The sequence below is a fragment of the Podarcis pityusensis genome (genome assembly GCF_964106645.2).
Source record: "Podarcis pityusensis genome assembly, chromosome: 9".
NCBI lineage: Eukaryota > Metazoa > Chordata > Lepidosauria > Squamata > Lacertidae > Podarcis > Podarcis pityusensis.
The window spans coordinates 32,688,922-32,716,263 of record NC_138034.1 but is presented as its reverse complement, the minus strand read 5'-3'; positions in this window follow the sequence as shown (position 1 = coordinate 32,716,263).

Here is a 27,342-nt window from a genome sequence, read left to right as displayed (position 1 = left end):
GAAAAATGAAATACCTGAAAATATTATGGCAGTAGAATTACACTATTTAGGCTGCAGTGCTATAAGTACCCACCTAGGAATAAACCCTATTGAACTCCCTGGGACTTGCTTCCGAGCAGTCAACATGCATGTCAGTGATGTGAAAAAAGCAGGTTGAAAATTTGTATTGAATCAGTTCCTGCTGAAGCAAGCTTATGAGGCAGAATACTTTATCAGCTCACTATCAATAATTTATAAAAAACAAGGTTCCTTGCTGAGGTAGATATTTCTAGAAACTTCCTGTTTTCTGGTATCTTGCGCTGAAACAAACAATTAGGGCTGAATGATGGGTAACAGGCCTACAAGTGGTTGAGACATAAGGGTCTCTCCTACTATGACTTGTGACCAGCACTGAAGACAATTTGCCTCTTAAAATCCGCCACCACACATAAAGCATTTTAAACATCTAGAACATAATACGCTTTTAGACATTCAGCAGCATAAGCTATTGGACCACAATCTGATCCCAATCCTAAACAGTTTCTTGAATGTGACTCACATTAATGGCAAGTCACAATTACGAAGGCAAAATTCTGAGGGAATGTGACGCGTTCAGAAATTTTGTTTCAGCTCTAGTTGCGATCTCAGGTGGGACTGCCGAAAGGAAGGTGGTGTGAAAATTTCCTGTGTGCTGCTGGAGATAAAGTGACGCAGGGAGATGGAGTTTATAAGGGAAAATGGCAAATAGTTGTAGGACCTGGGTGTGACTGTGTAGGAACTGGCTCAGGAACACAGAAAGTTGCGCTACAAAGGAGTGGTATGACATGTCTAAGACAGGAAAACAACAAAGGAAGAGTGGAAATGGAGACATGAGACAAATACTTTGTACCTAGTTACAATAAGCTATAGGGACAAGGGGGGCATAAGAGGTGATGTCATGTTGTGGCTAAGAGAACAGGCCTTATCAGTGGCAGCCCCACGTTGGTGGAATGCTTCCCACAGGAAGGTTTGCTTGGCATTGACTTTGGTCACATCCACACAATCCCCTCATAGAATCCTGGGAAATCTAGCTTGCTAAAGGTGCTAAGAACTGGAGCTCTGTGAGGGGTTCTTTGGGGGAAGCTGTGTGCTTTAAGTCAACAGTGTGCATATCATCATATACATCTTTTTGGTGCTTTGTGAAGATGTTCCAATCCTGTCAGGCATTTTTTGGATATTGTCATGGTCTTTGTGGCTATTTTCACTTCTATTTTGGTGATAAACTTACATTGTGCTGGGAGAAGAGGGAGAGAGGATTCTTATTATTTGAATGATATTTGCTTTTAGTTCACTGTTATTGATTTTGTTATATTTACATATACTGTATGATTTCTTGGAGACTACTTTTGCTTTTAAAAATGCAAACAGATCACTAAAATATATTATTCAGGAAGACCCTGGTTTCAATCTCATCTCAGCCAAGATGGCAAACATATGAGGGACAGATACATAATATTTTGTAAAATACTTAGGACTCAGCTAGATTGGGAAAGAAAAAGAGATTTATATGCCTTGTATATGCGATATAACATTGTGCCACCAGATGGCATTGTGACATCCTGTTTTTCTCTACCTGCTTTCCCTGTTTAATTTGCAACATGTTTAACTGAAATGCTTCTTTGATGTGTCTAGATCCAGCCTTAGTTCCATACATCATACAATGTGTAACAAACTCACCCCGTAGTCTTACGTAAGCCACTGCCTCTCAACCATTGGCCATATGGAGAAAATACAAACCTATCTTGCAAGGTTGTTGTACTGAGATGGCATATTCAAAAAAAAAAATATAATATATATATAAGCTATAATAATGGAAACGGGGAATTGCAAAACAAAACATGGAATGAATTTCTCCTACTATTACCACCACAATACACAAAGTTTGAGTGGAGCAATTCCCTCCCCCCCTGGAATTCTACAGAACACATCTTTCCATATGAACACAAGCATTTTCCCAAGGGAAACATTCAGCAGAAAGATGTCTTTCCCCATCACGGTAAGATTTTCCCCAGGAGGATCCACATCTTTTGCCAAGGAGACAAAAGGGTCCAATAAAAACAACTGATGAAAAGAATTCACTCCTAGGAGGTAGCTGCAAAGGCTTTTTCAAGCAGTTAACTTCTTCCACGACCAGCCCTCCCATCTCTATTTAAAAATAGATTTAAGAAAGAATTATAACACTGTGGTGCATCTATTTTTCTATGGATGTTTGCTGATCTGACTCCCTCCCCCTGTCCCCTTTCAAAACATCTATAAAGCCTTGCCAGTGAATGGATGATTTGCTTTCAGTTCCAGCAGGTACACTCCATGCTCACTGCAAGGCTTTTCATTTTAAAACTGCCTGTGACACACCACTGCAACGCTACCATCCGCCTGAGTGACAAATTCCCCTTAAACAGCTATATTGAACACATACAACCCACACCCTATATTGAACACATACAACCCACACCCTCCACACACTTTCGTTCCGGTTCTTGAAATCAATTCTAACATGAGCCAAACTTGAATGCTGTAATGCAGTACGAGAGATGGACCAGTGAGAGGCTGTCCTAAAATATGCAGTAAGAGTACCTCATATGATAAAAGGCAAATAGCAGAGGCACCCTGTTTATTTTAAGAACAACAACCGTGCCAGGGATGTCTTGGTCTCATGATGTGAACCATAGAGGCGTTAGGGGAGAGTTAGAAAAGAGACGGAGGAAATTGCTGCTCAGGTCTAGATGGAAGATGACAACATGAACTTTTTTAAATCTATGCTGAAAGAGCAAAGGTCCTTTACTGCCCTCACCTGGAATAAATGAAACCAGCAATGGAAAGTTAGTTGGTTAGATTAAAAAATAGAGAGAGGGGTGACTTCAAGAAAACTCTATAGATCTTCTCATCCATGCAACAGAACCACAGTTCAATGCTGGAGCATGAGCTTTTCCTGCAAAAGATCCCAGATTCAATTCCTGACATCTTCGGGTGTTTTGGATTATCCATTTACCACTAGTAAGGGTCCGGTCCAAATAGCATGATGTTTTTTGGGGAGTCAGTCACATTTCCAGTTTGATCACAGAGATGTAACAGTGAATCTTGCATCATGGCAACTAAAGCGTGACCCAGTGCTTGGAAATTCCCCAATTTCCAGTCTTGGTAACTGCAGTCTTGGTAACTGCAGTCTGATGACAGCCTCTGTGACTCCAGTGAGCCAAAACGAAAACAACATTTTCAGCAGAAGAATGGGGAGAGGACTCTGCTCCCTCTCCCCCTTCACCAGAGCCATGTAATAATCCACACTGTAGAGCAGAAAGAAATAGGAGTAGGGGATTCTAAAGTCATTTCTCCTATTTAAATTAGCACCCCAGATTTCAAGTGTATAGTCTCTATAGTTGAACATTTTCCCAGGGTTTTCATTTACAAATGCTGGTCTCTGTGGGCATCAACAATTTGATATGCAAAATTTACTGGAATTTTGTGACAAAGCAAAGCCCCATCTCTGGGGGGGGGGGGGGAGAGATTGGAAGAGTTCCTAGTGCCAATGTCATATTTAAGAACTGTTTAAAAACTAATTGTGGTTGTTTTTAAAGCTGCAGTGTCATTGCTAGTGGGACAATATGTGATGAGTCATTCTTTCAGATAATAGAAAACAATCAATTTATCTCTATATTACTTATTTTTGTTACATTTGTATCCTCTTCACACTCCCCTCAGTGAAGAGGGAACAGGGCAACATAACTGTGTCTGGAGCAATTTAATGTCGGTCAAACCCTATCTAAAACAACTGAGAATTCAGCTATTGTCTATATGCAGTAGTGTATAATATAAACCTGCCACAAGGGTTCTGGGTATTGGGGGTTCCTGTGACAACAGAAAAGCGAACATTAGCAATTTCTGCTCTTGTTTGAATACAAATTTTGCCTGTTGGTGGAAGTTTGCTGGAGATGGAACCACATCGACCTGCCGAATCATGAATCTCATCCATTCACCCTCTTAAATTCTCCTTTCTCTTTAGCTCTAATAGAAAACAAAATCTATCCCTAACTGTTTTCTGCTCCCTTCTCCTCCTTCACCCATCATTTTGCATTTCAAAATGGAAAAAGACTTCAGAATTCTTTACTCCTGTCCACATGATATGGTACCATTGCCTCATGGAAAGATGAATAACACAATGAGGTAGCATGTATCTGAAGTGTGCCTCACATATGCTATTCAACCTTTTGTGGCTACCTTTCTTCCCAGATGTGGTGAATTTGGTTTGAAAATCTGATTTGTGGTTACTGTGGTAACGTCTTGTAAAACTTGTGATTCCGATCTGTGGTGCCTATTTTAAAGGGCCTTTTTTATAGACACTCCACGGGGCCAGTCATTGAAATGCACATTTATAATGCTGTACCTTTGCCCTCATCTGCCTGCTTTCCAACCATAGAGCTTTTCACAATCATCTGTAGTTCAAACTCAAAATGAGATAGAACCTTTCAATTACTTCCTACCGCTTCATGCATGCAGTTTTCAGTTCAATGAATTAGCCTCAACTCCAAAGTATTCTTAAATGGAAAGTGAAACAGTTTTATCTTGTCTGCTACTGATGCTTATCACTAAGGTCTTTTGAAGGGTCCAGGTTCTCTGGCTAGATTATAAATCTTCTGAATAATAAGAAAACCCTATATTATTGGGGAGGTTACTCCATTGTCTCTCGAGACAGATGGATGCCAACCAACCAGGAAACTTCTGAAGAATCAGTGTGTAAAGTATTTCTTTTCTTATTGCATGGAAAGAAAATATTTTTACTAAAGATGCTGCTATAACATTTCAAAGTCTTAAATCCTGGGATATGTAAATTTAACCCAAAGAAATCAGATGTAGCCACATGCCTTCAGCAGCTTTTTACTCACATTCCTTCAATCCTTCTGGGTAGGTTGAAATTGTAATTATTATTTTTTGTATTTTAAAAATGCATAAGAATGCAAAGGATTTATCATCATCAAATTCATCAGCTCATTGGAATTTCATGTGCGGCAGTTACCTGCACAAACTGATTCAAGCTTCCAAGCGGGATGAAAGTACCATGAAAATGAAACTTCTTATTCTACAACTCTCATTCCAGGCAGAATCAAACTAATAAGAAAAGAAGGTGGAATATTGATTCCGTTAGCAAATTAAATCCACAAACCTTTTAAGCCCAAATGCTTAGACTTTAGGCAATATACAGAGCAATCCTACCTGGTCAAAGGAGGGAGAATTTAAGATTCACAAATTGACAGGCCCCTGCTAGGCAGAAGCTGGGAGGGAGGTTCCCTCCCCACCACCACCACTGCCTTCTGTTGGTTGTATTTGTTTATTTTTCTCCAAGATTATCCTTCTATTCTGCTCCTCCTCCCAAAAGAGCCCAGCCCAAGAGTTTGCATGCCAGCCCCAGGTCTGATCATTCAGGAGACATGTAAGGCAAAGAGATCCAACGTCTGCCCTGCTCCATCCACCAGACTCTCCAAAAAATCTTTCTCTCCACTGAAACACCAGCAGTGGAAGAGGAAACCCTGAGGTTTCTGCAGCTGTAATGAGGAAATCTCTGTGGTCAGATCTCTGGAGAATGAGAACTGCAAAATTTATGGCCCCAGAGGTAATTTTCCAGGGACCACAGTATTTCACCATTTGTCTAAATCCTAATAAATGTTTCACTAAGGCAGTTATGCCACTTCACTTTTTATTGACTTGAATTGCCCACCAGTAATATTAGCTAAGCAAAAGACTCATCATAGTTCAAAGATTCCACTCACTTGACTGGTGGGCTTCTTTCGGCCTTCCCAAAGCCTGGCTGGGAGATGTTCTCCTCTCCCTCCACCCTTGGGAATGAAAATTTGGCCACTCACGATATTGGACAATCCTTTTTTTAAAAAAAATATATTTTTTATTAAATTTCATATTTCCAAATTAAACACATCAAATCAATTAGTCCAAATTATAACAATACATATCATATAATCCAATTGTTTTCCAAATTATAAATTTTTGTGGGGGGTACCCATGCTTCTTGATTGGCAGGAGTCCAATCCTCGGATATTTGTTCTGCTTCCATATTAAGAATGATGTTTCCAGTTTCCTCTTCTCAATGCTTGTCATTACTCATTTTCCTTTCCATTTTCCTCTGATATGCTCCGCAAGTGGGTTGAAAAAGACAGTCTTATTTGTATTTCTGTGTGGGCTTTGTGCTGCTCTCTCGTAAATCACTCTCTCTTTTTTTAAAAAAAATGATATTTATTGCTTTTAAACCTTACAAAAAGAAGAAAAGAAAAGAGAAAAGAAAAGAAAAGAAGAAGAAAAAAGCAAAAGAGAAAACAATACAATACAATATATAAACAATACAGAACGCAACATTAACATTAACACATTATACAAAACAAAAGCAAAAACAATTCAAAAAACACACATCATACCATCTCAATATCCTCTCTTTCATTCCCTTGTTTCATCGACCTCCTCTCACCCCCCTTTTTGTATTCCATTTCTATTAATTGTTTCAGCAAATCCTTTCCATCTTTCTCTATTTTCTGTCATGTAATTATCTTAACATATTTTAACCTTATTTTCCATTAATACTATAATACTTATTTATACTTAATTCCTTAAAATATTTCTATAATTCCCTTCCAACATTTTTCTAACACTCATTAATTTTACATTATTTCCATATATAGATTTTTAAACTTTTTCCAATATTCTTCCACCGTCTCTTCTCCCTGGTCTCGGGTTCTGCCAGTTATTTCCATCAATTCCATATAGCCCATCAACCTGGTGATCTTCTGTCCGAGGCTCTTAACTCTTTTCCAAGTCCCTTCTGCAAGTCTTCTTCATATTTATACATGCACTTTACTTTGTCTTCTCCTGATCTTGTTCTTATTTTCCTTCCTTTGATGCTGAAAAGTAGATCTCTGGGAAATTCCCATCTAGTAATTTTTTTATTCCTTCTCGACAAGTCAGCCAAATCTCCGTAGTTAGAAGTGAAATTCAAAATATATTTCCAGTCGTGTTTCAAAGTTCCTCCAAGTCTGGCAGTCCCCACAACTCCAGTCTCCTCCTGACCCAAGTCCAGGTCCCAAAGGTCAATAAACCCCTGCATGAGGGGATCTATCCAACTTTCTTTCTCCAGTCCAAGCGGGGCTCCAATCCTAAAAGTCTGACTTTCTCTAAATTCAGTCTTGAAAGGCATCAACTTATAATCATCAAATTGCAACTGTAAGGCTGGGGCTCTCTCCCTCTCCACTTGTGCCACTTTAGGTTCCACAGCAAAAACTTTCTCCCCCGCCTTCTCCTCAATTTGCCATGTCAAAATAGATCCCTGTATCGATTCCTGAATAATTTCTGTATTAATATTGACTTTTTGTGCCAAAGTTATCAATTTTTATAGTCCTCGCATCCATCTTCTTACGAAGCTGTTCCAATGAATCATTAATCTTACATAATGCAACCACTAAGGCTTCTTCTGTCAACATTCTTAACGGTCCAAGGTCAATCCCAGATTCTCAGTTTTATCTTGCAGGTGGAAATTCCCCCAGCTCAGCTCTTGTAACAATTTCAAAGGCTTCCTCTAGGGGGAAACAATTTCTAATTGTATCAATCCTTTTAAGCACAGTTCAAACAATAAAGTTAGTTTAATTTTCAATTACTTTTACTCCTTTTTAAACGCAGAAGGAGACAATGGAAACAATGTATTTCTCTTCTTTAACTTACTGTCAGCAGACGATCTATTCACAGTCAATGAGCATATCCAAAATTTCAATCTTACTAGCAGCCCGTTTCCAGATTCAGAGCGGTGGTAATTTGACTTTCTTCACTGTCTCCTGCAGGCTTACGCAATCTTAAATTTCCCCCCTCTTCTCCTGCTTCCAAGGGGGGTTTGATGATTTAACTGATGGAAGTTTAATCCTTTATGAAAGACTTTCCAAGGCTTTAGATTGCAGCCTCTTTGCTTCAATCTATTTACAAAAGGGGAAGGCGGACTTCCTGTTTGAAACCTCCCCGTTTCGGTGCCAAATTAAGACGTTTAAAAATCCAATTTTCCGTTCTACTCACGGGTAGTTGTTTTAAGATCAAATTGTCCACAGGAAAAAGTCAGCGCTCTCCTGCAACAGCAATGCGGCTTCACTCCGTGAAAGAGGCAGTCGATTCGAAGCACCGTGCCACTCACCCCACGTCGCTCCGGATCCCCGAAACCGGGTTTCCCCGCGAGTAGGGGAGGCACAAAAGGTGCCAGCCGAATCCCACGTCCACAAGCTTCTCCCGCCTGTGGTTTTTAGTGGGTCTCCGCCTTCGCCGTGGCGGCCAGACCCTGATTTCCACGGAGCGGATTCCTCCCGATCAGAGGAATTCCGCCATTGCCGGAGGCGCTAACCCGGAAGTCTCCTCTCTCGTAAATCACTCTCCTCCAACAGTCCTTTCCGCTCGAGCGAGTAATCGCCATTTTTGTCGTTCCAATGAAATACAGTCTAGAAACTCGCTCTTTAGCTTTTCCGACCTGTTGCATAGTAAATTAGTCTTTTTGCAGGAGGGCTGCCTCTTCCAGTTCGCAATCTCCTCGAAAATAATATATCTTCGGCTCGCTCTCCCCAAGACCAACTCCAGCAACACAGGTCTCTTATCAAGTTTCCATTCTTACTGCGTCACAAGAGAGAGCCCTTCTTCTTTCCAAATCCTTCACAGAGTAAAACCTTTAAGTTCATAATTATTCCCACACAATTCATTTTTAGTCCCATTTGCAATTAATTTCTGTGACAGATCTTCAGGGGGAGGGTTATTAATAATCACATAGAGCAAAAGAAATAAAAATTCATTCCCCCCCCCTTAGTTCCGGCATTCCAATCCACATACCATATTTGTAGTACTTTGATGTAATCTTCCATCTCAGTCCGTCTCAGTCTTCTTCCTTTCAGTGGTAAAATTGTTAGCAGAGAAAAACCTCCTGCCTCTCTTGAAGCATGTGCGTTATCTTTCCCAAAAATTTTTTCCTTTTAAGTAACGCAACTAGTTTCGCTCCTGGAAGCAGCTTCGGAGGAGTTCTGAGGCCCGCCGAGAGTTGTGCACCCAGTGCCTCACCCCCTCCTTCTTCCGAACTCGGGGGTGATTTATGGCAACAGCGGGTGAAAACGGCATCTCTCCCCCCTGGAGAGATGAAGGGAGACTGATATACTCCCCATAATCAGCCTTTAATTACCTCATGTGAGCTGGATAGATGTTAATATCCGCCATCTTCCAAGGCGCCCCCTGGCGGCCCCCCGATATTGGACAATCCTTGGCGGGTATTAGGAGGCTGCTGGGGAGGGTGGAGCCAGCAGGAAAACTTCTCTCGGTTTCCACTTGGTTACACTCTCCCTGCATAAAAAGGGATCTGCCTCCCAGCCCAGCACCAAAATCACTTACATCTGTAATCAATAAAGTTGTGGCCTGTTTTGATCCAAGAACGTTGTCCTGTGTTCTTTTATCATATATGCAAGGCCCCCTTTGGTGAGTTCACTGCACCTAAGCCCACAACAAATGTACTTGGTAGGAAAGTGCATCAATTTCAATCATACCTATTTTCAATATGATTTAGGAAAACTGGTGCAAAAGTGTGGTTAGCCTTGCTTAGGAGTTTTGTATTATCATCCAAATATTTAAAAAAAACAGATGAGTATTTCAGGAAAAATATATATTATAAGGCTAACAGTCCGGAAAAAATGCTTTGAGTTTGCTCATGAGGACATAGATGATAGTAGTAGTTCACTGTTGTAAGAGCTAAAAAGTGGGGGGCGGGGAGATATATAAATTGTGATTATCTGCCTTGATTGCTATGGATTGGCTAGATTGATATTACTGGCTAGTTTTTAAAAGGGCAAACTAAACTCCATGTTGGGAGTTGGAAAACTAGTTAATCCTGATGGGTTATGTGTCATCCAGCTCAGTCATTTTTCCATGCTGTCTATCCATTAGGATACCTAAATACTTTAGAGCAGGGCTGGCTAATGTGATGTTGTTGGACTATAACTACCATCATCCCTGGCTATAGCAACCGGGGCTCATAGGAAATAGTGATCAGCGACATTGGAAGCTCACAACACTGTCTACTCTTCTCAAGTATTTCTCAAAAAACTGCAGGCTAGATATGGATTGTGGCTAGCATGCACTCAGTTTTAGACATCCATGGTAGGAAAACAATGAAACCAAAGTAAATGGTAATGTTTGCACAGCCTTAGTTTCAGCAAGGTGGTGGCCTCATCACATGTTATCACAGAATATACTGTCATTTCATTAAAATCTTTAAACTCAATGGAAGCGGGACTGTGGCTAGATTGTATTTTACATTTTGTGTACTTCACAGTGAGGACCATTCACAGTCCTGTTGAAAGAACTGGACTATACATGAGATCTGTGAATTATAAGTCTACTGCAGTTGGAAACTTGGCAAAATCACAAATGCCCAGTGACAGGAATTTCAACCCAAAAGATTTCCCGAGTAATTATCTCTGGCCTTAAGTCTTGCCTCAAGCCATCAACTGTCATTAATCTCCAGGAGTCACTCTCTAGTTTCTGAACAAGCAGAACAAATGAAGGTCAGTGTGAGAAACAGGCTTGTGGCAAGATAAAAACACAACATTTTGACCCTAAAAGAATCTGATTCTGAGCACTGAGAGTCTCCTGCAGGACAGTTTCTTTTTTACTTGTTCACATATTTTATGATGTTTAAAAAGATCCTGCTCTTTTTCTTCAGTTGACTTGAATCAATACTGTGGTCAATTTGACTCCAGCTCCCTGGCCCATCCTGATCCTAACAGGTGGGGCTACAGCTCAGTGGTGGACCACATGCTTTGATGTAGAAGAGCCAACTCCTGGCATCATCAGTTAAAAGACAGCAGGTGATGTGAAAGACCTGAGAGCTGTTGCCAGTCAGTGCAGACAATACCAGACTTGATTTGACAAATATATGACCTTGTCCAAGACAGCATCCTAAGTTTCTAAAATTCCTTCAGGGCACAACAGCTCTGATTCACATGCTGAGTCCTCCATCGACTCCCCTTACCCACCGTAAATGGACTCTGACTCTAATGATGTGAACAGAAATAGAACCGTTGTCTGAAAGACTGCCTCCCTCCACTAAAGCAGACAGAAAAACCCAATCGAAACACAGTCCAATTCATAGAGAGATCAAGATCAGAGGGTATAATTATTTAAAGGTGATTGACACTGCCGTACGATATAATACAACTTAAAGTGGTTTAATAGGCATTTGCCCTTCCCTTGGAACCCTGGAAATCACAGCTCTTACAGTAATAAGTGAACCTTCCCACATCATAATATAATCATAAATGAGTCACTGATTATGAGCGTCATCAGCAAATACTTGGGGTGGGGGACTGCAGGCTTGGCTTGCATTGGTTTTGCACTAATGGGACTACACATAGCCATGGGAATTTTAATGGGTGGTCCAGAGAAAACAGTGAGTTGCCTGGGCAACTGGGCAACACTCCCATTTCCTTCTATATCCATTGCTAAAGTCAGCACTTGGCATTTTTGAATTGGCCAAGTTGCTGCATATATAGAGCAATTCTGACTGGTTATGGCATTGTTTGGCATGCTCATTTGTTTTTAAATGGCTGGTGTTTTGCACATTTTTAAATTTTGTTGATTGCTTTGTTGTTCATGAAACAGATTCCCCTACCCCTCCAAATAGTCAGGGATTTTTGTTTTCTCAGCAGCTGGACTAGTGATTTACTTTTGTAAAGGTCACATTTACATGATGCATGCCCTGCCCTTGGGGCATACTTGAGGAGCCATGATATTGCTCTGTAAATTACATGCCCATTTTTAAAAGTTCAAGTTAATTTCAGCAGTGAAATGAGCCAGCCAACTGCCGGCGCAGCAGCTGCCGTTTTGAGCACCTAGTCTAAGGAATGCGGACCACAGAGGCACAAAACAGGCACATAAAAACCACTGTATTATTGACCTAAATTGCAAGCAGAAGACCATTACCTGGAGCAAGAGCACTTTGAAACACAATTGCATACTGTGAAACAGATATAACTAAATCTCAGCAGCACCAGTAGTTCTTCGAAGTGGGGCTGGGGCTTTCTGAGAATGATTAGCACCTCCCAAAACTGATGAAGGCATTCGTGGCAGTCAAAGTCAACCCCTAGCTAACATTCGAAGTGAGAAGATTTTTACACCCAACAGGACAACGCAGACACAGTTTGGGAACTACCAAAATTGTTCCAGGTCAGTCTAAGGAGAACTCGGAAGTAAGGTTTGCCCATCACTAGACTCAATGCATGCTGATCCCACTTCCTCTTCCAATGTTGAGGTGGACTCAACAAATAAGGCCCAGTCCTGCTACCGGTCTGCACCCCTCCCCGTCGTGAGTAACTCAGGGGTAGTAGGAGAACCAGCAGAATGGTGCACAGGGAAGGAGAGGAGGGATGTGGCAAGCAGCAATGGTTGTACTGATGGTACATTTGCCATAACACTACATTACATTCCTTCCACAGTGTGTGAAAGAGGCTAATGTATTAGACCTGAAGAGACTCTGATAGAAAAAGGTGTTCCATGATCCTCTTGATAGCTAATTAATACCCCCGATTTTTAGAATGTCTAGTTTTTAATTAATATAATCAGTGGTCTCCTCTAGCACTACAGATGATCGAAACAGAACTTCACTATATAAATAAATCAGACTTGTACAGAACTCCTTCTATTCCCTATGTTGCATTCAAAGTACGTCATTTGATATATTTTTTTTAATAATAAAAAAGAATAGTAGGAATATGTTTCTGTAAATATGTTCTATGCTAAATTATGTACCAGCATCATAACTGGGAAACCTAAAATGGAAAAGAAGAGGGGTTAGGAATTTTAACCATCGTCACAACTGTCTATTGAATATTTTAAAATTTAACCATGTTTTGATTGAAAAAGGAGATGCTGATAATCCTCAAAACATTCAGTCACTGAGGATATGAGCCTCCAGCATAAAATGGTGTACAAACTCAACGTTCTACACTATATATAATTCATACTATATTGATTTGTGGTTGTGTTGGTTTGGAAACAGAAGGGGAAAAATGTTGGATGTGATCTTGGTTTATGATCTATAAATGAAACTCTTGAATTAGTATTCATAATCAGAAATGCAAGCTTATTTAATTATACAGAATGTATGTGTGGCTGATAGGAACATCCATGATAGCTATATTTACACCCACATAAAAGAACATTGGTGTGTGTGTTTTCTAAATTCTTTACAACATCGCTGTGAGTTAGTAAAAGGTTTTGCAATATTTGTCCCAAATATTGCTTTCAACTACCCATCTGCCTTAACTGTATTTATGGAAGACTTTCGGCAGTGTGTTTCATTGTATCACAATCAATGGGTACAATAGATTTTGCTTGTTTCATAGTCTACAACTGAGCTTCATACAAAGGAGTGTAGATAAACTTGCAAAAATGTAGTTACTCTAGGCAGATTGTTCTACTTACATGCCCTTGGCACATAAAACAGTTGAAGAAAATATAGCTTTTAAACTATAAAAAAACCCAAAGAAATGAAGTTTCTACTCAACTTATTATGTTTAGCACTGGCTCCGTGGGTCTGTTGTGGAGTCCCTTTAGCATGACCCTAGTGAATAAGTTTTAGGTCAATATCTGGAAGCAGTTATTTTGCAAGCTTCTCATTAGGCCCCTGACTATTTGCCATTCCACAGAGCAATGTTAACATAGAAGACATTCACTATGCAATGGTAGGCAGTTACCATTAGGCATGGCAAAGGATTCCACAATAGGGGGTAGATTATGGGTTAGCATTAAACAGCAGGAAACTGTTAGTTGTTTCGTTATTATTCACTGAGTATTTATAATCTATTATTAGTAGTATTTTTTATATCTATCAATTGGGAAACATTATGGATTTTCTGCCTTGGACACCTTAATTTTGGGGGCATCTTTGGTGATTAACCACCTTTAATATTGCAGTGTTTGCACTTACAGTAATTCCAACATCAAAATTTCAGCTTAAAAAAATAGAAAAATCATCAGTACACGCATGCCAGAGGAGAAATGAATTTAAGTATCAGAAACATATAATTCTGTGTTAAATGAAATTTCAGATTTCTGTTAATGTCACAGTGCAAGGTGAAATGTTTTCTGCAGAAGGGCCATCTCATTAAAGAATCAGGTGCTTTTTCAGTAAGTCTACTTCCTTGTACAAACTTCAGAAATTATGATGTCTGCCAAAGAGATTATTTGAAAACCCTGTGAGGTGTGAAGGGAAAGGGAAGCAAACCAACACCACACTCTGGTTCTCTCGCTCTCTTTTAAAAAATTGGGTGGTAGCAACAATTCTTTCCCCTAGTAAATTAGAACTGAAAGATGCTGACAAGATGCACACATTTCAGGTGCCAGAGTCAAGAGAACAGATGTTACACAGAAATTGAACTCAGAAAACAACCATTAACAATCCTAAATCTGATTTAGAAGGGTAGACATTGAGCTATACACCGGCCCTCCTCTTGTGTGGCATTTCCTGTTATTATGCCAATCAATAAATCAATTATGATGTGATATAGAGCTGGAGTATTAAATCAAAATCTATATTATTTATACCAATAATTTAAGGTTGCATTGGACTCTTTTCTAGTATCTGAAGCCAGTGTCATTTTTGGCAATGATTTACTGAAATGCACAAAGGTGGTTTGTTTATTTTTTACAAGCAGCTTGAAGCAACTCTGGGAAGAGATGGGAATGCCTGAATGACAGCAGCTGCTGGAAACTGAGATACGTGCACTCTAGTGGACAAGGCTCCGGGCTATCCTCTTCTTCTCTTCCCTTGGCTGGTTGTACTGTCAATTTCAGTGCAAAGAAGTCTAAAGCCCAGTCCCTTTGCTTTACTTCCCATAAGGAACACATAGGAACCTTCTAAAATTGCAAGAAGAATCCATCATTCACTAGGCAACTTTGGATAGACTGTTTTGTTTGTTCTCCTCACCCCCTCACCCCAAAACCACACACAGTGCAAGAGAACCATGAGGGTGACTCTCTTGATGTGTTTGAAAACAAAATCTATAATTTAAACAAGATATTGGGGGGCGGAGTGCCAAAAATGAACTAGAGTCAGTCAGCCACCTCAGGCAGCTGATCTTGGGTATTATGAAAGGGCAGCAAATTTTTGACGTTGACGATAATGGTATCCAATGCACTCATTACTCTAGTGCAATGATTTGCTCTCCTGCAGTGGAACGTTCCTTCCTCTCCTCCCCAGTTCTGCTCCAGAAAGTTGGGGGAAAACCCAGAAAACCTTTGCAGGGGTTGGGGAGGAGACAAAAGAAAGTTCCATTCTGCAAGCATAAATCCTAACATCAAGGATCACGAAAACCCATGTGCAGTTTTGCGACTGGCTTCATCCCCACCTGCTGCCATTTTGTGACAGGTGGGCCTCAGTCATTCTCAGCAATCTCAAGTGGAAACAGCAGGCAGAAAGTATGGGAACTTCTGGAAGTTAGAAATTTAAATAACAAAACAAAGGGACTTCCCAAAATACCAACAAAGCCTGGAGCAGTTGAGTTCACAGTAGAGTTAAGAGCAAATGCTATAGATGGGAGCCAGCCAACAGGGAAATCAGGAAGAAACCCATCCGTTGCTTCCTACCATAGCAGTCCTGGAATGAAGAGCCAGGGTTGCATTCTCAACTGCTTCATTCTTCTTGCCAGGAAGTGACCTTGTGGATAATTAGCAGAAGAGCTTATTCCCTTTCACTTACTCCTACAAACATTCATAACAATGACTTTTCGGTTCAGAAAGCTATGCAGAGAAAGCAAAAGTCCTACAAATAATGCCATGATTATGCACCGGCACAGCTCTTCATGTTAGCCATACATTATTCAAACTCTCTCCCACTGTCTATAAAAGGTTGCAGTCAGGCAAACATTAAGCAGAAATAATATTATATGACTGAGGCAGCACAATTACTGAGGGTGAACAGAAAATTGAAAACAAAACATGAAGCAACCTTGAGAGGGGGGAAAAGTGGGGGGAAGGAACAGGCAGAATTGAACAAATTGGAAACAACAAATGAAAGCCCCTCTCAATAAATTATTCATCACAAGTATTTCATACAGATTTATTGGACATCCTAGGAGTACAATCCTAGGCGTGCAGCGGCTGGCTACACAAGCCCATTGAACTGATTGCAGTTCCTGCAGGAGCAGTGCTTACACTCGAAGCTGGGCATTGAAGCCACAAGAATGGATTGCAGGCATTTGGGCCCTGAATCTGGGGGTGATTTGTATTCCTTGGATGTAGGGGTGGGAAAGAAATTCAGTTTGGTTTGCACTTTAATGCAAAACTCCCTAATTTGCACTTCCCAGAACAATATATGAACAGAAAAGCAGCCGTCCTTCAAAATTTACGCTTCTCCAAATTTTGCAGTAGTTATTTAGACAAGTGATGTGCACAAAAGTGTAGCTAGCAATGTATATATGTAAATGAAATAACACTCCAAAATGCATTATTTCGAGGAAAATTGCTTACTGTGTATAGTAGGTGAAAATTGCACTAAAATGATGATGAATTTTGTGAGTACTTTTTTAAAAATTGCAAACTTTTGTAGCTAAGGACTGGAAAGATGACGAAATGAGAGAAACCACAATGGACAGATTTGTCCATCTTTACTTACAAAGTACAGTGTTTTGATGAAACAGATACAAAATATGTTCCCTTGCACAGCACCTCTGAGCATCTAAAGGTTACCCTGTGTTTTTTTGAGAAGGGTGGGATATAAATTGAATGAATTAAAGAATGACTAGAAGCTTTTCGTCTTCACACATGAATGATTTTTCTGAGTAAACACCATTTCAATCCAGAGATGGAACACAGACATACATATGGTACTGGACAAAACTTTCTGAAACAATACATCAACTGAAACACAATCAAAATCCACACAACTCTGAAATTCACAATGTAATTCTCTTTCCAAGTATCTGCTAAGGTAAAGTGTGCATATAAACAAATATAATAGTGAAAATTGCACAAAAAATCACATTATTGTAGGGGAAGCTACATTGCAATAATGTGTATATTAGTAGATATTCACACTAAAATGCTGGGGATTTTCATGAGGACTTTTTAAAACTGAAGTGAGAAACTGAGAAACCCCAAAATTGACATATTCACACATCCCTAGTTATGGGGCCATGAAATTAAGCCCTGTGGTCCAGCACTAGCTGTATCACTGACCTTGTATATTATCTTCTGAAATTGATTATTGTGGTGTTCACTGTACAGGATTTCTCTTGCGTCTTGCTATTCTCTTTCTTATTTCCTTAATGTCTTTGGACTGGTTCACAGCTTCACACTGGTCTGAAAGAAAAAGGTCATGGTCTTATCTTTCAATGACAGAAAAACCAAGCAGAATGTATCACTACAGAGTAAATCAGAGTCAGCAACAAACTATGGATCATATGGTATGCCATTTTGGTTCCAGTACTTCCAATGCATAACATGGTAACCCATGTCAATTTGTAAGCTAATAAGCTAATATAGTTCAGCATATTTTAACTCCCCAAGAGCACAGCATGTAGTCTATTATCTTCCTTGTTCCAAATTTGATTGCCAATTAGAAAAGAGAAGAGATAATAACATTCATGCCATAGGGTTAAAAAAGAGAGAGGGAGGGAGGGGAGCCTTGAGCATTGTTAACATTGACAACCACAGCTGCAAAATAAGTAGTTAGCACCCATTCCAGAAAGCTCCTTTGTCTTTAGCAACTCCTAATTCAGGCAAAAAGTTAATATTTTATATGATGCGAAAAAGAATGAACACTGCAAGATGAGTAAAGCAAAATGAGAATGGTATTTAAACATAATAAATGACTGTGAGGCTTAATTGTATATGTTACAACTAGTTTCATGGTATGAAAATGTCCTGAATAGTGGAGTCTCTTATGATCTTTGTTTTGGAGTCTCTCCAACTCTAACTGCCTTTTCTACTTTTACATTTAATTGTAAACCGTATCTACTCTTTTATTATTAAAAATCAGGTGCTAATTAGAGTCAGAGAGAAATGCCAACAAACAGTATAAAAAAGAAAATTATCACTTTTTCCTCAGTCATCCAAATCATTTCCATTCTGCTTTCTGTGGGTTTTTAGTAAGCACTGCTGGTAAAACTAGCATTCCTGGGAGGTCTTTTGTGTCTTTGAGTCTCATACTTCAAGTAAAGACCCCAAGTGTATATGTTTTAAAGGAAGGCACTTGACAAATAACATAATAGCCAAAGGCCCATCTAGTCTAGCATCCTGTTCCTCCAGTGGCCCATCAGAGGCCTTTGGGAAACCCACAAGAAGGACCTCAGCACAACAGCACCCTCTCCACTTGTGATTTCCTGCAAAGGCCTCTGACAGTAGAACATAGCCATCTGGGCTAGAGGCCATTGATTGACAAGCTTTACATAACAGTTATGTATTTTATTTAAAAGAAAACCACCCCTGGATGTGCAATTTATTTATTTTTCAGATGATATGGATGTGTCAAGGATGTTGATGTTCCTGATCTCCATGTGTTTGTAAAGGTACATAAAAGCTGCAGAGCCTTTCCACACAGCTAGAGACCCACAGTTCCTAATCAAGTGGCAAGAGCCTACACACAAGCAACTAGTGGGATAACCAGCCTCTAAGACTTGAATCTCAGAAATTGAATTGCCTCAAATTAAGTTCACCATTCACACTTGCCCTGGACATCTTGCGCAGCCTGGAATGCCATGAATCTGAGGACAACGGGGAAGGGATAATGAAAGGGAAACATTGCAATGAGAAAATGAATGAAAGAAGAAGGGAACCTGTGAAAGAAGGTGCAGAGATAGCTGGGGCTGAAAAGTCAGAAGCTTCGCTCACACCCAATACTCACATCTACATCATGTGTTGAAAGCACATGGCTTCCCCCAAAGTATCCTGGGAACTGTAACATATTTCTCACAAAGCTACATCTCCCAGCACTCTCAATAAGCTACAGTACTCAGGATTCTTTGGGGGAAGCCATGTGTTTCAAATGGATGATGTGGATGTAGCTTGTATTTCACAATGGAGTCACAGACATCCTTAGGAGGGGCAAGGGAATCCATGCCAAATTCTGTTCAGAAGAGTTCCCACCCCACCAATGCATTTGTGTTGTTGGAGTGTGGAAATACGAGAGGATCTCTGCTTCTTACAATACTCTATAAATGTTGCAGGAATTGTTCCAGTCAGTTCCTAAACTTCTGGCAAAATGAACATCATACAGCTAAATACATCAGAAACCTAATGTCTGAAGATTATTTTGTCCATAACTGGCTCCTTTGAGGATCTGACTATTCTCCTACCCTAACCATTTGTTCGGTTTTATTGCAGTTTTTAGAGGCAGGCATCTCAGAAATAAAATGCTGAAGTAAGATTGTAAAATGCATTGTCAACACTAAACTGAAATCTTTACAGATAAGAAGTTAGACAAAGTGGAATGTTTTTATCCAGTTCTCAATCTCTGAGAACACTGAAGTGTTCTTATTTGTTTGACAATGTGTGCAGTACTTAAACTAATACAAATCATTAGTGTGATATTCCCAGCCCTCTGTGTTACATCTCTCTTATGTACTAGTGACAAACTAAACAAAAATTAATTGCATACGCTGTGAACAAAACATTTTCAGTACGGGAAAGAGGAGTTCCATTTACCAATGTGATCATTTTAATGCCATTAATCAGTTGCCATAACAACAGCTAAGCATAAAGAGATTACGCATTGTTTGGTGGACATACACAACTAGTTATCAAATGGGGATATTTCAGGAAAACTTCCATCTTCAGTCAAAAATATCCTAAGCCCAGGTTACATAGACTCAGACAAATCTGCACATCGTGTCCACAAGGAATAACCTCAAGGAGCACTAAGGATAGTGAGTTCCTCACTAAAAATATTTCTTGTGAAAGTATAATCAATGGCAACTAGCAACAATAGCTGTTCTGCCTCCACCACCAGAGACAGCATGTCTTTGAATACCAGGTGGAAGGAATCACAAATGGGGAAAGTGCTCTTCTTGTGGACTTCCCAAAGGTATCTGGCCACTGTGAGAACCATGAAAAAAAGCAAGCCAATCATACTAGTACTATGAATCTACCAAATAAATAAACTGTATCCTAAAGTCCTAACTTGATTTTTATTTTTTTATTTCTTCCATTGAAATCAATGGGATGTACTATGACTTTGTCATCTTAAACAGATTTCTAACCATAGCCTCTATAATCATCCTGTAGTTAATATTTATAGTAATATTTTGTCCCCCAGCCACGTAAGAATGGTTCAGTTAGACATTTTAAGAAATGGATTTTTTCCGTGTTTAAACCCCATGTTTGTAGTTCATGGTTAGAAACTCCTATAAAACGTGAGCAAGTAAAGTTTGTTCTTGGTGGGCCAGGTTACATAGACCAAGACAAATCTGCACATCATGTCCACAGTCACGAAATTAAAAGACGCCTGTTCCTTGGGAGAAAGGCGATGGCAAACCTAGACAGCATATAAAACTCCTATAAAACGTGAGCAAGTAAAGTTCCTTTCACTTACACGTGTTTATAGTTGTGGTATCAATCATACTAACCATTCCCACTACTCTTTTTGATTTTCTACACCACTTTCGGCTTCACTCAGTCATCTTGGATGTGGTTTATCCCAATGTCTTCCAAGTGACCATAAATGTCATAATAAGCCTAATATTCTTGTTATATGATAAGTTTATGTGGAGCTCACAACCCACTGTGAATTGGCCAAACATCACACTAGACCAGGATAGTCTATTTTAATTTCGCGATGTCTTCCAAATGTATTGAACTACAACTCCCACCAGTTCCAGGCAATGTTGTCAGTGGTCAGCAATGATAGGAGTTGCAGTCCATTAGCATCTGCACAATACCTTATTGCTTCCTCCTGCAGGGAGTACATCCCTCTTCAAAATACTGCTCGAAAAGAGCAGAAACACCTCTCAGCTCTCAAACATCTATGTTAACAAACCTCTGGTTAAAGGAAGCCTTCCCATTTCTGACAGCTTCCAAGTTCTGCTATAGTATTTCTACTTCCTTTGCAGTTGAACCAGCCATATGCTGTTTGCTCAGACATACAAAAGGGAAAAGTTGACTATCTATGGAACATATGTTAATGTTTGTCATTAGTACTTGCAGACCTAACAAAGCTATCAAGTGTATTTACTTGACCACACATTTCAATTCTTGGAGGAATTTCTACAGCAACACCTGAAACCTATTATAGATCAACAAAGTGAACTTTGTTTTTAATTAATATGCAAGATTGATGTGCTAGAAACTCATTTCCAGGGAAATGAATATGATAATTTGATGCTAGCTCATTTTTATTCTTCATTTTAATTAAAGTATTCTTTTATAAGTATAGGGCCATCTAATTGGAAATTAATAACACTGGATTGTTTTTAGCCAGGATTTTCACCAACAAAGGCAAGGTCAACCAGAATCCTAATAAACATTGCCATCCTGGTCTTACATTTTCAACAAGCAAGAGGGGGATCACTGTGAAAGTGTCTTTAGCATAAATATTAAAACTTTGGTAGAGAGAACAAACAGAAAGGGGGGGAGCCAGTAAACGGGGCTGGGGGTGGGGAGAGAGGAAAGAAAACAAACAGGAAGGTAGATAAGAAAAAGAGGAAACCGAGAAAAATGATATCAGCCCTATGTGATCCTTGGATGAATGGCAGTTTAGAAATAATAATAATGATAATAATGATGATGATGATGATGATGATGCCAAACTCTGTAAGCTATATAAGCAATAAAAGTGTGACCATTATAGCCCCTGTTATAACCCCTGTTCAGCCTACATGCAATTATTGTTCCCAAGTGTGTGAAATAGTCCTGCCTTATTTACACCATGATTGCAATTGCCTTTTAATAGCTATTCCATTAGCACAAGGACTTCTGGCTGCACCACAGAACTCCCTTCCCTCCTCTCCCCACACTGCCCATAAATCTGTTCTGGGTGTTTATCCAACCCTCTTGAGAAGCACAATTGTGCTAACAATGTCTGGGTGTGGGAGTGTTTAAGTGGATCTGAGAAGTTTACTCGAATGAATGCTAAAGTACGTATACCTGATAATATGACGAACTGTTAAACAAGTTTCAGGAATTGCACATCATGAAGGAAGCTGGCTGAGTTGGTCTTGGAGATGTCTAGAAGTCATACAGTATTTTTATTAATTTAAAATAAAATTTTGTAAGCTTCAGATGAGGATATTATAGAAAATGTTTATGTTGCAATGCTTCTTTTGGTTACTTAAAAAAAAAAAGGTCTTGAAATGAAGAAATTGCTTCAGTATATTATGAAGTCACTGCCACAACAGTCTGCAGACATCTCTCAATTTTGAAAGCAATGTCCTTTGGCAATATTTGTTTCAGTGTTAGCAACCACAAAAGGAATACCAAGGTTCTGCTACAGGGGATGAATGGATATGTCCTGAATTCTTCTTTGTATTTTAGGTTGGGATCCAAAATTAATTCTCCTGGCTCTTCCAAAGTTACTCCAAAGAATCCTGCTTTCCTCAGTGCTGTTCCATCACAGTACTGAAAAATTAAACTGAACAATTGTGCAAAAGTAGACATGACTACTACTTATAAGAACATTTAGTACATCAGGTCTCAATCACTCATATTAGCTCTATATAACCAGTTTACTGATAGGCAATTGACTACACAGTTTCCCATTTAATATACATGTGATTTTAGCATTAAATTCTTCACACAATATCTCATTATTATTTGACAAAGTTATTATTTTACAAATAATGTGGAAGTTATGTAGTGCATGCAGTCTGTCCCTCTTCCCATTATAGGCAGATTTAATAAAATTGAGTTTATATACAAGTCACCCTATAATCCCTGATCACTAAAGGACTTGACACTTTTGTGTTTATTCTTGCATTTTTGTAAATATAATCTATTTTGTATGACACTGGAGAAGGATGTCAGTGTATTGTAACTACTCTTCAGCAAAAAAAAAACAAAAACTGAAAATCATTAACAGAGAGCACCATGGAGAAGCTAACTGCTTTTTATTTTTAAGTTAATATTACTGAATCCCAAAGAAGAGAGGGAGAGAAAGTAGGCAAAAATAACGGTGCAAACTCAGTTTAAGCTATATGTTCATTGTTATCAAGTTCAGTACTTTACCTTTTCCCATGGGAGTGAATGGCAGCCAGTCAAGTCTGAGAGAACGTTAAGGGATGTGCTTGGGGACATCATTAGTTTGAAACAAAAACATATGCCTTGCATTTGTGATTCCAGCACTTTGAATGAGGGTCAGGTTTTGTTCCCTATCAACTGTCCCACATTGCAGCCATTAGAATCCAGTAGAAACCAGGAAGAATCAAGCAATGGAATGATGCTGGTGCTCAGTCAAATGCCCTACCTGTTGTGTATTGAAGTTCTCACCCTGGCCACCAGGGGTATCGTGTATATAGTTTTCACTCAGGTCCACGTCCGTTAATTTAGGCGGGAAACCCTGGGTTGTTGTTGTTACAATGTTGACAGCCGGCTGCCTATAAAAGCAGGCCGGCTGAGCTGTTTGCTGTTCAGTTCAGTTCCAGCTTACCTTTAAAGAACTACTTGGAGAAATCTCTGTGTTGTCTGCTATGTCCATCCACTACTTAATATTACCAATCCAGCATAGATAATCAACAGCAAATGGAAAACAACTAGCCACTTATATTTGATCTGACATCTTTTAGCTGGAATGTTTCCTGAACTTATTTGTATTTGCAAACTGCTTTTCCTGAGGTTGAGGGAAAGGTAACATGACTAAGGTTTTTGATCAAGTTCTTGATTTAAGTGCCAACCATTCACACCTTTTGATGAAAGCATGTGGTCGTGAGGGAAACGGGATCACAATGGCTGTCTCCATCCCAAATTTATTCGTGTTCATTTTGAATGTATGGCTGGAGTCCCATCCATACAACTCTATGCATGCTCTCTACATGAAACCTGGAAAGCTGAAATGGCAGTTTCCAATCGCACTGAACTCTCCATGTCTACAGTTGTACATACAGAGGTCCTGGTCACAGGGTGGAAATCTACTGGGTTTTACTCAGGACACACCCACTGAAATGAATGAACATGACTATGTTAGGTCCATTAATTTCCAATGGGCCTGCTTTGAGTGACCAGAGCCTCTACATGTATACCCGTATACATGTAGAGTTCAATGTGATTGGAAACTGTACATTTTTAGGCTGAATACCACCCCTACCTTCAAAATGAACATGCATAGGTTGGGACAGATACTGCTGCCATGTTCTCAGTCTTCACGATCATTATGTACTTTCATTAGATGTGTGGAGGGGGTTGTTCTCTGGCATTATCAAGAGAGAGGAAACAAAACTTCTCATTACTAAGAAGTGCCTTTGTTCATGTGCTACAGAAGCTTTTAACTAACTACACCACCAGCATTTCACATGAGAAGCATAATAATAATAATAATAATAATAATAATAATAATAATAATATTCTTTATACCCTGCCAATCTGGTTCGGTTTCCCCACTCTGGGCAGCTTACAGCACATATAAAAACGTAATAGTTGCTTCATACATGTGTATGAACACATAGTGTTTGTTGTGGGGGAGGAAGGGAAAGAAGAATGTTAGCCGCTTTGAGACTCCTGAAGGGGAGTGAAAGGCGGGATATCAAATCCAAACTCCTCCTCCTCCTCCTCCTCCTCCTCCTCCTCCTCCTCCTTCTTCTTCTTCTTCTTCTTCTTCTTCTTCTTCTTCTTCTTCTTCTTCTTCTTCTTTTATATGTGCTGTAAGCTGCAGTCACAGAAAGGAGCTCCAAAGCAGGGATGAGGAAACTGTGGCTCTCCAGATGTGTCTGTTTACATAAAATATAAAATTTACATCAAACTTACTGATAAAATGCTGTTGAACTCTTGCTGCTATCAGCCCTGAACAACATGGCCAATATTCAAGGATGAGTTGTAGTCCAGCAATATCTAAAGCAGTGGTGGGGAACTGCAGTCCTATGGACCAAATGCAGCCTTCCAAGACCTCTGTCTCTCTATCATCAAGTAAAAATAAATCTTTAACATATGTAAACTAATAACCTGTTATGGTGCTAATTTCATTTAGTGTAACAACCAGATGGTCTTTATTCTAGGTAGGGCAAGACCAAAATATATTGAGCATATCAGCATTCGTCCCTCCATATTTTCAGCTTTTATTATTTACTTTGGCATATATTTGATTCAATTGTGCAGGTGTCAAACATCAATAGAAAGGAAATGTATAAAAAGCTTTCTTTGAGGTTAGCACTTAGGGTTTGCTGTGAAACAACCAGTCTCTAAAGGAATCACATGCCTTAGGTCTTTTTCCTGTTCACTTCTGCATAGATGGCTAGAAGCAATGCTACTCATAAATAATTATACCATTCAATCCATTTGGTAACTGTTGGTTTCGACTTTTAAGATAACCAAGTTTTCAAGGTCAGTACTTTCCCTTAACAAACCATACTTTGATACTAAATAGTCACCTATGTGTCTCATTTGTAAATACTGAAAAAGATTGCAGATGTTGACCTCCCATATCAATTTCAGTACACAATTTCAAATGTTATCCTTGAAAGAGAGTCTATACTTAAATTAATCCCATTTTCCTGCCATTGTTGAAGATAACCTAAAAAGGGTTTTGGTTCTATTTCCTTATTATATGTTGCAACTGTAAGTGGTGAAAGTTTCAGACTCAGTTTTCTTAGGTACCCTGTTTCATATGGTAATCAGATTTTTTGTAAATAGGTTTGATCTTAACATGTCCTTATCAATGTTTTCTGCAGTGCCAGAGCCTGATTATAAGTCTGGTTGAGCTCATTTGTTCTGGAAGTGTAGATTTGTCTGTCTGAAGCCATGCTGCTGCTTTGTAGTATGTTTTTACCAAAAAATAAATCATTAGCATTTCTAATAGTCCACTCCTAAGGATTCCTGTGCTGACAGAGACCCACAAAGTACACCATTCCACAAGAACTGTATGAACAAAAAAACTGGGATTTAGATACAAGTTCTTAAGAGTGAAAACTTAAGCACATTTTAAGTGTGGTGGAACCAGTTTAACAAACATTCTCTGACCTTGGAATGCAACACTTACAACACATTTTAACTGTGTATCTTCACTCTCAACTTTCCCCAAAATTAGCAAGAAGATTTGACTGCAAGGTGGATTTTTATATTCAGTAAATTCATTACTCTAAGTGCACAATAAAGATTGTGAGATAATGGAGTATAGGACAAGAGTTAAGACCACACACTACATATGTTATAATAAAGCTCAGCTATAGAAGACAGAGCTTATAGTTTTAAATGTTTGCATACCAGTATATACATTTAGATGGGACGCGGGTGGCACTGTGGTCTAAACCACAGAGCCTAGAGCTTGCCGATCAGAAGGTCAGTGGTTCGAATCCCCGTGACGGGGTGAGCTCCCGTTGCTCAGTCCCTGCTCCTCCCAACCTAGCAGTTCGAAAGTACATCAAAGTGCAAGTAGATAAATAGGTACCGCTCCAGAGGGAAGGTAAACGGTGTGTCCGTGTGCTGCTCTGGTTCGCCAGAAGCGGCTTAGTCATGCTGGCCACATGACCCGGAAGCTGTACACCAGCTCCCTCGGCCAATAAAGCGAGATGAGTACCGCAACCCCAGAGTCGGTCACGACTGGATCTAATGGTCAGGGGTCCCTTTACCTTTACCTTTACAGTGAGATAACATGACAAAGCGGTTATGGGTGGGGACTTGAACAGATACTAGTGTCTGACGGAGGAAAGAAGTCCCCAATCTTTGACGGTTTGGCCGTAGGGGGCAAATGGTCCTCAGTTTCTCTTACTCGTTTGTTCTGCCCTATGATAACCCTTCAGTGGCCCCCTCATAACGTTGGCCAATTTCCCTTACAGTGGCTTATGCTGTGTGGTGCTGTAATTCTTCCCCAGCAACACAGGCTTTCAGGATTGATGGTGTCGTCTATTGTTCCTTATCTGCAAGGCGCTGACTCATCCGGCACTTTCTCTGCTGTTGGAATGCAGTTAGTGGTGATGTTGACTGCGATAACGTCAGGCAGGCACAATGACAAGGCAGTAAAATAATAAAATAAAATAAAATAATAAATCAAGGAGCCTGCAATTAAAACATTAAAACTTGGCTAATAAAGTCAGGGATCTGTTGGAAGCTGCTGCCTCAGGCACCATCTTAACCGGAAGGGAGAGCGCATATTACCGTCCAACTACAGACCAATAAGCCAAACACCTTCTG